We start from the raw sequence: 13,083 nt of genomic DNA, 5'->3' as shown, positions 1-13,083 counted from the left end.
GAAAAGATTTTCTTTTCATGTTGGTAAAAGAAAGTTAACAAGGGAAGAACCTATTTTTTTTCCTGTACATAACCTTTCTGTCCTTCTTCCATTGACAAATGCATGCTTAACAGAGGCACATACATGCTCAAAACCCAGCGTGCCTACATGTTGTGGACAGCAAAAATAAAGTGCTGAATTTTCTGAACACAGTTTAAACCCTACTGAATTGTCCGAACTGCAGGCAGTGCATCACGGAGCACATTTTGGCAGCTTTTAATGCTGCTTTTCAACATCATTACAGACCCACAGATCACAGATACTCCAGAGAAGGGTAGTTAAGGGGGAGCAAGAAAGATGCCTGGGCATATGGTTAAACAAATCAGTCATCAATTCACTGGGAGAGTTTTCATTTCCATCACAGCAATCTGTTGGATCCCAGAACTGTTTTTACGTGGTTCATTAGACAATAGCCTTTCTCGCTACTAGTTGGGTCAAGAGTCAAAATTGCTGTGTAATTGCAAACCTCCAAGCACAAGGCAAGAGTTTTTCAGTCCTGGAGGGTGTTGTCCAAAGGCAAAAGAAAACAGAAGGGAAAGATTATGTGTGAGCAATTGAGCCCTACTGAGAGGGTAAAAAAAACTGGGATTAGCCAAATCTTGTAATGGAAAACAAGAGTCCTGTTGGTAAACTGGCACTTACACCTCAGAAACGTGTGTGCTGAGGAAAGGAGCTCAAAGGATCAGAGTAGAGCAGCAGAGAAGATTAAGCAGCATCTGAAGCCAAAAAAAAAAAAAAAAAAAAAAAGATAGTTGGACCCTTTTCGAGCATTTAACTTCTTGGGTTAATTAAGCATGTGGCCATAGAAGCTATTAAAGAAGAGCAGTTCCCAACTTAATCAAAGTACATTATTGGAAATGATACTGAGAAACCTCAGTAGAGAACTCAGCAAATATCAAGTCAAGCTAAATAGCTCAGTTATGATTATTATTAATAATAAATCATGGCCACTGTTTCTTTTGTTTGCCAACAACTAACATAGTTCATGTCTCTGCACAAACCTAGCACACCATTTTATTACATTTCAGAGAGTGCATCCTCCTAAAATGATAATGTGTTAATAATCTATGCTGGGCTTTTTGGCAGGAACCAAAGAGCTCAAACAACTTGAAATAACATCAGCAAAAAATTATTTATTCCCCATCCCTAGCTGCAGAGAAAACAGAGGTTTTCTTGGCTCAGTTACTTCTCAATAGATTTCTGGTTTCAATTAAAACTTTGAGTCTGGGAAGTTAAAAAAAAAAAAAAGAAAAAGAAAAACTGAAGCCAATAGGAGATGAAGAGAAGTCTCCATTCACTGTGTGTTTTTGCTTTTTTATTTTATTTTTTTCTCCTTCCGTTTTTTACATAACCCTTCCAAGCTGAGAGAAAAGACTAAAGTTCATCTACATTGGAGAGCTTTTCTCCTTTCAGCTAAAGTGCAAATGGGCAAAATAGTAATAATAATAATAATAATAATAATAATAATAATAATAATAATAATAATAATAATAATAGTAATAGTAATAATAATGTCTCTCCCTTCATCAGAAGTCTGATGATGGAGGGGAAGCAATTTGCCAGAGCTGAGGAAGCAAAAGGTATCTGTAGAATAGCCACTTGCATGTTTGCTTCAAGAGGCATTTTCCCTGTCTAAAATAATAATAAGAGGTCCTAGACACTTGATTCTGCAGGTTTGTGATACCGCTTCCTAACATCAGGCGGACAATTATATCATTCCTGCAGCCTGCACCAAGTTATCCCCGGCTGCAGGGGCTGCCGAGTCAATAAGTGCTACCGCCCGGCTCCACAATATGCAACATGGGGGTGGATTTACCAGCGCTCCTACACCCCTGAAACCCTCCTGTCAACACCGACGGGATCACATTACTCTTCCTGACAGCAGAGGACTAGCGGGCTCAGCGATCCGCTCGCCTCGCACCCCCTTTGAGGGCTGACAGATGGACTTATAAGGCAGCAGGGCTGCTCCCCCGGCCCCACCAGGGCCACCGTGGTCCGGCTGTTGCCGGAACATCTCTGCCCGGAGCTGCGGTGCTTCTTTGCCCGGGGTACGCCCAGTGCAGCTCCACTTCTCTCTCCGCTCCTCCGGGGACCGGAGCCCCGTAGCTGGGGGGACGACGGCCTCTCCCCGCCGGCGAAGTGCCCTTTTAGCATCAGGCGTCGGGCCCGAGATTATCAGTGCCGTTTATGTGAAGCGGAAACGAATCGGAAATCCTTCTCTCAACTGGCTTTTTTAGACACATAAATACACGCAGACAGGGGCAAGGCGGCGAGGTGCGGAGCCTGGCGGGGATGGCCGGTGCCCGGCATGATGCACACACACATTACACACACACACACACACAAGTACGCTGGGGACTGGGACGGGAGGAGCCCCCCGCCTCAATGGCGAAAGGGGGGGGAGGAGGGGCCCTGATGTCCCCCTGCCCGCCAGCGTGGAAAGGCTGCGTGTGTGTGTTTGTAGATGTGTGTGCGTGTGCAAGTGTGTGTGTGTGCCCGGTGGTGGGCAGCGAGCCTTTGCGCCTGGGCTGGGGCTGACAATAGCCGCCCTCAGCTGCAGGCTGCGTTTTGCCCCACTCCCCGGCGCATACACACACGAGCACACACACACACACACACACACACAAACACACACTCACCCCGCCAACACCCCGGGGACGTTCGCGAACCGCCCAAAGCTCAACTCTCCGCTTCCACCCGTGGGAAAAAGAGGAGCCACTCTCCCGCAATCACGGCCTCATTATTAACACCGATTAATACCACGCTTCACTCTGACACTGAGCAGGGGAGGGGTCCCGCATTCCTAATCGCCCCTCCAGCCCCCAGCGCTCCCATGCTCCTGCAAAGTGCCGCGTGTCCTTTTCAATGTCAAAAGCAGCGCGGGGCCGCGGATGCCCAGGGGCATCGGAACCCCCCCCCCACACACAAACCTCCCCGCGCCCAGCTCCGAGCACCGGCCCCGCACACGTACGCTCGTTCACACTCACTCACACACACACACACACACACACACACATACACACACACAGATCCCCAGAAGGTTACAGTATTGCTCTCTAGCTCCACTTAACCTGCAATTTACGAAGCGGGGTGTGGGGGGGTGACTGCTCGCCCTGCTTTCCACATGCACACGCTGAGCTGCCACCTACCCGCGGTATCATCGGGGGAGCTCACACAGGCTAGCAAAGCGGGATGGTGGGGGGGGGGAAGGGGGGGAGGGGGGGGCAAAGAGGGATAAATACATTATACAAACTCCTTGCAAAAAAAAAAAAAAAAATTGCAACCCCTTCCCAGCAGCGCGGCTGTGCCCCCCCCCCCAAAGACGCACATGCATACACACCCCCCCACCAGCCACAAAGCATGGGGAGGGAAGGAGTCGCGGGGAGAGAGCTCGCATGCATTTCAGAGGATAAATTACCCCCCCACACACACCCCAAATAAATAAAACCCCTTCCGCGCCATTGCAAAGTCACAACATGGAAAAAAAAAAGAAAAAAAAAGGAGACATTAACTTTTGCATGCAGAGGGTAAAAAGGTGGGGAGGGGGGGAGAAGAGAGGAGGGTAAGACCCTCCTGCAAACGGTACCATCAAGACAGACATTTCCTCGATGGCTCAGGTATTTTTTTTTTTTTTTACTAACCCATATCCCCAAAACGGCAGTGGGGGCTTCTTAGCAGCGTCCTCTTCTTCTTCTTCCTTCTTCCTCCTCCTCCTCCCTCGGATTCCCCCCGTCTTCTTGCTTCTCTTTTAGATCCCGGTTTCAATCCCTCGCCACAGCCCCCAAAGGTGCTTTTGCTTGTGTTGCGGCAAACCCATGGCGGTGTTCATCTGTCAGATTAGGGGAGCGCACGGCCGCGCAGCACACGCAGAGCGGAGAGGGAGGAGGGCGGGGGGGAGGAGGGAAGGCTCCCGGGGAGAGGGAGATGGACGGACAGACAGACGGATAGATAGCTCGGCAGATAAATGATAGATAGATAAATAGAGAGAGATAGAGCGAGAAGGGGGGAAAATGGCGTCTTGGAAGCCGGAATCCCGGAGTAAATCAAATTAACACGCAACACCCAGAGCAGTCCCGGCTAATTTTAGCAGGATCCAAAATAAAATGAAAAGGAAAAGGGGGGTGGGAAGAAGGAGAAGGTTGAGGAGGGGGGGACGGGGACGGGGAAAGAAAAGGGAGGGGGGGGGGAAGGAAAAAAAAAGAGGGAGAGAAAAAATAAAAATAATAATAAAAAAATCAGTGCACTGGGTAAAATCCTGGGTTTGAAAAATCGATGGAGCTTCTCTCTGTCTCTCTGTCTCTCTCTCTCTCTTTTCCTTCTCTTTTCCTTTTATTTATTTATTTATTTTTTTCCGAGCGAGGGTTTCTTTTTTTTTTTTTTCTTTCTTTCTGTTTGTTGTTGTTGGTTGTTTGAGGGGCCTTTTGCAGGGGGGCGCGGGTGGGGAAGCGTTTTCGCTTTTGCTTTTCCCGGCGAGGAGTTTTAAGAAAAAAAAAAAAAAGAAAAGAAAAGAAAAGAGAGAGAGAAGAGAGAAAGAAAAAAGAAAGAGCGAACGAGCAAAAAAAAAAAAAAAAAAAAAATTCAACCAAAACCCGCGACGAGAAAAAAAGGCTGCTTTGGCGGCGAGGAAGCTGTTCTCTTTATTCTGGCTCTCGTCTCCGGAGCGGGGCCCGTGCTGGTGCCGGAGCTCCGGCGGGCTGCGGGGCTGCGGCCGCCCGCTCCCCCCCCTCCTCCGCGCCGCTCCGCGCCGCCCCACACCGCTCCGCGCCGGGCCGCGCCGGGGGAGGACAGGAGGAGGCGGGGGGAGAAGCCCCGCTTTCCTAACGGGCGCGGGGGTCGGTGCTCGCACACACCCACCCACCTCTCCTTGCCCGGAGCTCGGGAAAGGGGGGGCGACTGGGAGCCGCTTTTTGCCCCCCGTCAGATTTATTATTTCTTTTTCCTTTCTCTGTCTTTTATTTTGTCGTTTTGGTCTGGTTCACACACACCCCCACCCCCCTTTTCCTGAAACGGACGGTGATTTGTTTAAGCAGATTTAGGGGGTGATGGCTTCGTTTCTCTCCTTCCCCTCTTTCTCTCACTCCTGCAGTCCTGCAGCACAGAGTTTAGCGGCAGTGGGAGGGGGTGGCGGGAATCCAGGGGGAGAATAAGCGGTAATGATCAAGCATACACACTCTCACACACTCACTCACACACACACACACACACACACACTCGCGCACACACACAAACACGTTCACACTCGCTGTGGCTGCAGCACTGCTCAGCCCTGGGTTAATGTACTCAACAGTGCCACTACCTGACACAACAGCAGCAGTGATGGGGGCAGGGGAGAAAAGGCAGAGGAGGTGAGAGGCTCAGGTTGGAGCTGTTTAGCCCACCCGAGCTATTCCTCTCCCACTCGCCCCACACATGCCGTGTGACACCACAGCTGTGCAGACTCAACTCCCTGTGCAGATCTTCAGGGTGCGGTGACTGACGGTCAGGCTTGACATGAAGATCCCTTCTCTGGGGCTGGAGAGGACAAACAAGGACTCTCAGCACTTTTGGCAAGGTGAGGATAATAGCCCGACTCACTCCTTTCACTATTAATCAGTAATAGTGCACAAATTCAGCACGGATTCAGCTCTGGGCTAGACGATGTGTAGGCAAGAGCAAAATCCAATTCCTTGGGCTTTTCCTTTCCCATCTTCACTCTTCCAGCAATCTGGATGATGCTGTTTTTTGGTTTGCCAGTTCAGCAGATCTTTACTCACAAGAGTAAATAGCTGATTTGTCTGAATAATCAGGGGGATGATGAGGAGGAACCCCCAGAAAAGGGAAGATGTGTGGGATGGAGCCATGGAAATGTACTTACAGGTGAAGGTGGCACTGGGAGGGCTTCGGGAGTGTCCCACCTGAGTACCTCTGCATGTTTGATGGCGGTGATGTCATATGCTGCCATCCCCATCCCAGATCATTGCAGGAGGCTCAAAGTACACAGTTTCTCCCCTTTGCTCCGGTACGGATGGTAATGGCAAGTTGTCACCTGAGTGACCTGAATCCAGGGTTCGCTGATGCAAGGACTACCCCACTTGACCCTCAGCATCTGTGAAGGTGTATTTATATGCCATAGCCCCTTAAATAAATAGTGAGTGATGTATTCTTCTACAGCATTCACCCTGATCTAGCACCAGCAGAGTAGGAGAGCTCTATATGACCCAAGAGATACAAGCATACCTGCTACCACTTCTCTGCAGACTGAGATAAGTGGGTGAGTATTGCTCTCAACCCCACTGTGCTTTCTGGGAGCACACCTTCTGGAAAAATCTCATAGATAAAAATCACTCCAAGCTGGTATTTCCCTTTAGATTCCTCCACATGACTCACCTCTTCCATACTTCTGACAAATCCCAAATGGATAGAGTAGAGGCAAATCCCAGACTGATGTGTTGGGGTAGAGGCAAATCCCAAGCTTAAGTGCTGGAGTAGAGACAAATCCCAAACTGGCATACTGAGGTAGAGGCAATGGGCTTCATGCATCTTTCTTCTGTAGTCCTTCTGTCCTGGTTCACATCACTAACAGTGCAACACAAATAAATCAATAAAGCGCATGATAAAACTACAGCCAACAGATCACCTCTTCCTCCATCTCAAACAAACGCATGTCCCGAAAACTTTTGAATCAGAAATGTCACACCAAAAATGTTGACATTTCTGATTGAAACCAAACAAGCATTGTCGTTTTGAATCAGTGCTTTGACACCGAGTAGAGGCTTGTTTGTTTAAATTAAATCACCCAACTGGAGCTACATTTTGTCATTTTGTATCTGAACGAAACAAAGAGAAACAGTTTCGACACTTCTTGGCAGAGCTAAGAGTGACATTTTCCTGTGAAGGATTTCGGTTTTGAAAAGTTTTGGCAGGTAAATCTTCTGCACCAAAGAACTCCATTGACCCTCATCTTCCTCCTTGGAAGAAGCCAATACACATGATTATGAGGTAATTGACTTGATCTGATTAACGCAGAAAACTGAATTCTGGAGCAAAAATGCTCCAGCAAGGAGAATAACAACGTTATCAGTTCTAATTCTCCTTTGCTAGAAAATAGTGTTTTGTTTATATTCCAAAAGTTTTGGACAAAAACTGACTCTTAACCCTTTGCTCCTTTTGTTTTCTTTTTCTCCCCAAGCCTCTTTCTCTATTTATTTATTTATTTAATCAGAAACGGAGAAGTTCAATTTGGGAAGCAATTGAGATAATGACTTATTTAATGCTTGCTTACTTTGAAGACATGGGGGAGTCAACCTCCCTCCTTCCCTCCCTTCCACTCCCCCTTCCCCCCTCCACCCCCCCACCAAATAAAAAGGAAAGGGAAATGGAAAGGGAAAAGGAGAAGGAAAATAAAAAAAATAATAATAATAAAAGGAAAACATTAAAAGGAAAAGTTAAAAAAATAAAAGAGAAAGGAAAAAGGACAAAAGAAAAAGAAAAGAAAAAAGAGAAAATAAAGGAAAAAAGAGAAAGAAATAGTTAAAGAAGAACAAGACCTGCTTAAGGAAGTTTTTGGTTTATTCAGAGCTATTCTTATGTCTGTATTGCATGCAACTTGCAAACACAAAATTATCACACCTAATTACTTGTAGACCACAAACTCTGACAAGTCCCATTGGACAAAATTCCACAAGCAGAAAAAGACCCATTCCTTTGAGTGATCATACTCTATAATGTGTGTGTATAAATCACTATGGGACAGGGTTGACATCAAGGGATTTCTTACCTCTGCCTTCTAGATCTAGAACATTTTTGCTCTTTTAAAAACTCTCTCCAAACAGCTCCGTAATGAGCCAAGGAGTTAATATAATCTGAGTTGTTGATCTGCAGAAGTTTCCTTTTTCTTTGTTCTTTTCACTTAAAAAAAAATATCCCAAAACAAAAAACAAACAAACAAAACAAAACAAAACAAACAAACAAACAAAAACACCATGGCATTCATAATGTTGGTTTAGCTCCTGCAGTGGAACCTGAGATGTGTTTCCTTTTTTTTTTTTTGTCTGACAGTCTACATGTAACCTTGATTGCATGAGATAGGCAGATGTTTTATAACAAAGGTCACAAGCCTGTAATTTTTATATAAATAGCATATTGAGCTAAAAATATAAATACGTATTTCTGGGTTCAAGGTATAAATTAGTGTTACGTGAAGTTATCAGGTGATGTGTAAGATAATGTGAGAAATGTATGTGATAAGTTTCCCAATCAAGCACTGGTAAGACTCAACATGCTTCAAAAATACATACAAATCATTAAAAAAAGAAAGCTATTTACAATTGTAACTACTTAAGAAACTTGACTTGTTTCTTAATGAGCCTTCAGCTCTTTAGTACAGTTGGGAGCTTTATGCAATAGACATCTATGTATCTATGTATCAATGTCATCTATCTATCTATCTATCTATCTATCTATCTATCTATCTATCTATCTATCTATCTATCTATCTGCCTGTCCACACATCATCTCTTAGACATGCACTAGTTAGCAGTTCATTGAGTCTTACTGCAATGTAAGCAATGAGGGATTATACTCCAAGACAGGTGAAAACAGGGAGAAATATGAATGTACCTCAGTCTTTCCTTTTTTTTTTTCTTCAAGAATTGTAAATTCAACTGTCAGAACAATTGGTCCAGAAATAGAAATAGCAGTGATTTTAAATTTGCCCTTTTATTTTGCAAATCCTTCAGACTTGTGGGATTGAATTTCAACATTGTTGTATGAACAAAGGCAGCCAAGAACAAAAATTCAGGGCCAAAGGGCTGGAAATCAAGTGCAAAACTAATTTTAAGAGACATAAACCTTCTCTTTTGGTCTATTATCCACAGATTTCATATGTTCGTTCCCTGGCATTCCCAAATCAATTATCTTGTACAGTATTTTGACAACTGAGTACTGTTGTTCCTATCTCAGCATCTAGTTGATGGACAGAGACTCTGCCATCATAACTTCTACTCAAAAACAAAAGAACAATATGTATTTTTTTACTTTCCAATTTCTCAGCCAAGACAACTAGAAGAAGAGCTGGGTAGCTTAGAAACATCATGTTACACTGTGGGAGATGACCTCCTTGGAAGCTCAGTTCAAGTCAAAGACTTTCTTACCTATCAGATCTTTCCACATCTTTCCTTACAGAGACTAAACATTCATCTGTGATCAGGCAGCACACAAAACACTGTGGAGCTCAGTGATGCAGCACTTGCTGACACACCAGCAGAGGACCATCTGTCTTTGCACAGGCTGCTCACACACACACAAAAAAAAAAACCTTGAATGTTGGCCTCCTTATTGCTCTTTCAGCATCCATCAGTTTTTTCCTGCTCTTACAGCTGTGGTGATATTTTGCAGCCTTTCCAGAGCCCCCAAGTAACTGTGATCTCAAATGCACATGAAATTCTTTCCCTCATAAATAACATCAAAGAAACTAATTACTAATAATCATCAAAACGTGTCCTGGATTCTCATGTGCATCGTTGATCTAATATGTGTTGGATTTCAATTGTGGTTTTCATGCTGATTACAATTTTGCATATAGATAGATATAGATGTATACATATATATATAAGGCTTTATAAACTAATAGAAAAGCATGAATAAGAAGCTTGTATGCAGAAATGCTGCATCAATCAACGAAACATAGAAATGGTAGGAAGTTATTTAAATCTATATAGTTTAAGACAGGAAGTGAATGGAAATATAGGATCTGTTCGGGGACCATGGGTAGAAAGAACTGTTTAATCTAGTCCTGAAAGAATGTTGTAAAGGGAATTGATAACTAGAAGTTGAAGTCAGAGAGAAGATCACACTGCTATGAAGATGTATGTGGTTCATAGTGATTAATCATTTCAGAAACTTAATGGGAGGATTGGTAAAAATCATCATCTCATGACATTTTCAGGTTGAAGACTCGATGACTTTGTAGAAGAGATTTTTAGCCAAGCAAAAGTAATTGGGTTCAGGACAAGAGCAGACAAGAAATGAGTTAAGAACTGCCTGACTGACAGATCTTTGAAAGTAATTGTCAATGCAGAATTATTGTGGAAGAGGAGTGTTACTAGAGTTTTCCCCTGTGCTATTCATCAGTAATTTGGAAGTAAATATGAAACTACTCCTGATGACATTTGTAGATGACATTATGGTTGGCAAAATAGCAAAGAAAGAGAGTCCAGGGCAGCCTGGCTAAAGAAACTGCACCGCCTGACTCAGACAAACAAAATGCATCTTGGTGCAATAAGATTCAAGTTCTGCTTCTCGAAAGCCCAAACAAAATCCTTGTAATGCAATCAGCTGCAGCCTGGACAAGCACCATAATTCTGTCTCGCAGTTGGACCCTCAAATCTGAAAGTGCTGATGTGATCCTTGGCTCTGCATCCCGGTGACTTGTGGTGTATGGCATCAGTAAGGATGAACCTGAGAGGCTGTTTATGGGTCTGACAGCCACTTTTCAAAGCATGTGGTGAAAAAATTGGAGATGGTACGGAAAAGAGCCACCAAAAACAAACAAAAAAAAGATTGAGAGCTGGGGGGAAATGATTTGTGGGGCAAGCATTGAAGGATTATGTTCAACTATTAGAAATAGATTTGATTTCAGGAGGAAAAATGCCATGAAGTGAAGGAAATTGCAGGGTACCAAGGGATCAGAGTCAGGCACCTAATTTCTCAGAGAAGTTAGACTGGGCCTGTTATTCCCTACAGCATTTCCTACACAACATTTGAGATGACCCCTATCCTCTGTAAATCCAACTAATCCGTAAGTCTGTCCAGGAATTGTAATGGAGAGATATTTAGTTAAAGCTTTGAGGTCTACATTGTGACTAGGTGTTGCGTTGCCCCAGTACAATTCTGGATCTGTCCTGGGACTTCTTGGAAACAAAGGTTTAACAGAATAGATTAGATTATTTGTTAGCTTAAACTAAAGTGAAACATGGTTAACTCTGACAGGCTGGAGACAAGCTAGAAGTGATCCTTTCTGGCTTGACAGTCTTTGAAGATAAATTTGCAGCAGAATCATGTAAATGTCTGTTGAACTTTGGCTGACAGCAACACACACACAGCCTCAGCTCTTATGAAATGTTCTGTATAAACTGATGGAATTCTACTACTCCTGATTGAAGATATCAGTCATCCAATGGCTGAAGGAACACCACCGTAAGGATGAGGACAATATATGATTTTTCTTGAGAAATTGTTGAATCATTGAAATTGAAAAATTTTCCTTTGTCTGGCTTTGGTAAAGTGAATTTCTTCAATCCAGAATGACATTCTTGGCACAGAAATGTACAGAGCCTAACCTTCATGGTCAGATCCCAGTGGTAATGTGTGATATCATGACTTATGTTTCTAACCTATCCAAGCCAAGGCAGATACATGAACTCCCTCCTCCTGACATAATATGTTGGTTATTCTTGCATGGATCAGCCATTGTATTTTGTTAGATTGCTCTATTAGTCATGAATAGCACTAACTGGATCAGGGATAATTGATTGCCTTTGTCCACTGATCTCCTATGGAGAGGGCAATTTATTTACTTATTTTTCTTCAGAAAGAAACAAGCAAACAAAGAAAACAACAACAACACCAACACACACAAAAATGGCCCTCGTTTTATCAAAGCATAAACTGCACTCCCACTTCTGCTCTCTTTCCCCCTTCAACATCCCAAAAAATAGAAAAAAAAAGTGTCAATAAACTTCAGAGAATATGAGAACATCTTTTGTGATTCTTCTTTGCTTTATATGATTTTGTTGAACCAGTCACCATAAAGGGCACATGAGCATGAGATAATGTCAGCAGTGGAGGATGCATTTCACAGTCAAGACTGGACTCAGAGCTTTGGGAGGAAAAAATGAGCATGCTCATATGCTATTAGTGATATGAAAACCTCTCAGACAAGGCTGCCCATGGAAAACATCCAATTCTCACTGTCCATTGACCTTCTTTATCTGAAATGCAAGTCATTTTATCTACTCTTTTCCTCCCAGTGTTTCACAAAACTTGACACATGTGTGCTTTATGTGTTTTAATTATTTATAATTGTTGAGGGACACCTGAAACTTTTGGAGGTGGAAACATGAGGAACAAGGTGTATCACATTTCAGCGTAAAGCTCTATCTGAATAACAGTGTGCAAACAAGAGCGATATGTTGGGATGTTTGGCACTTTGCTCATGAATGGGTTCAGCAGCTCATGTGTGATAAGAATGAGATCCCATAAGGCTGGGGTGCAATGCTGAGCAAGAATCACTGCTGCTAACAAACCTCTGTCATCTGAGCTTGGAGTCATCTGAGGGACAGCCTTCCCAAACCCTGTTGGTGGCATCAGGCTCAATGGGATGCTTGACTTTATACCATAGTAAACAGTAACACCCTCAGTAGAGTGCAGATTTTGTTTGAGTGCCAGAGCTAAAGCACAACCTCAGGATGCCCAATTGTGCCTCTCCTCCCCTCCCTGTTTGTTATTATCCCCTGATCCAGCCTTAGATCTGATGCTGAGGCAATTCCCTGAGGCATCAGCATCAGCTTGAGCTACCCTCACTCTGAACCTGAGGGAAAAACAAGCAGGAACACTTGCTCTGCAGAACTGAGTGTTGATTGATTCCCTGTGCTCCAGGGAATGTGCTGTGCAACTTTTTAATTCACACCTAAGTCATCTATCAACATTTTCTTATCACAGAATTTCCTTATCAGCAAGCTGGAAAAACTCAGAGCTACTGCATGCTCAGTGTATGGGGAGTGCAGGTGGGTTTCACTTTGCTATACCATACTCTCTTCCATCTTGCAACACAGCATCTTTTTTTTTTTCCTCCTTTTCCCTTCCCTTCCCTTCCCTTCCCTTCCCTTCCCTTCCCTTCCCTTCCCTTCCCTTCCCTTCCCTTCCCTTCCCTTCCCTTCCCTTCCCTTCCCTTCCCTTCCCTTCCCTTCCCTTCCCTTCCCTTCCCTTCCCTTCCCTTCCCTTCCCTTCCCCTTCCCCTTCCCCTTCCCCTTCCCCTTCCCCTTCCCCTTCCCCTTCCCCTTCCCC

The 13,083-nt window shown here is 44.2% G+C and overlaps 1 protein-coding gene across 2 annotated transcripts in view; it reads right to left on the bottom strand.

Annotated features, from left to right (window-relative positions):
• SETBP1 (SET binding protein 1) overlaps nucleotides 1-4,233 on the bottom strand; it is a 264,102-nt gene extending 259,869 nt beyond the window's left edge. For both annotated transcript variants that reach the window (XM_065747106.1, XM_065747107.1), the window contains exon 1: nucleotides 3,681-4,233. The gene's annotated coding sequence lies outside the window, so the exon portion shown is untranslated. The remainder of the gene's footprint in view (nucleotides 1-3,680) is intronic.
• Between the last annotated feature and the right edge of the window lie 8,850 nt (nucleotides 4,234-13,083).

This window comes from Cyrtonyx montezumae, unplaced genomic scaffold, assembly GCF_038088225.1.
Source record: "Cyrtonyx montezumae isolate F1298 unplaced genomic scaffold, pur_monq_1.0 scaffold_41, whole genome shotgun sequence".
In the NCBI taxonomy this organism is placed as follows: domain Eukaryota; kingdom Metazoa; phylum Chordata; class Aves; order Galliformes; family Odontophoridae; genus Cyrtonyx; species Cyrtonyx montezumae.
The sequence above is the reverse complement of the archived record's forward strand: the minus strand, read 5'-3'. Positions and strand labels throughout refer to the sequence as shown.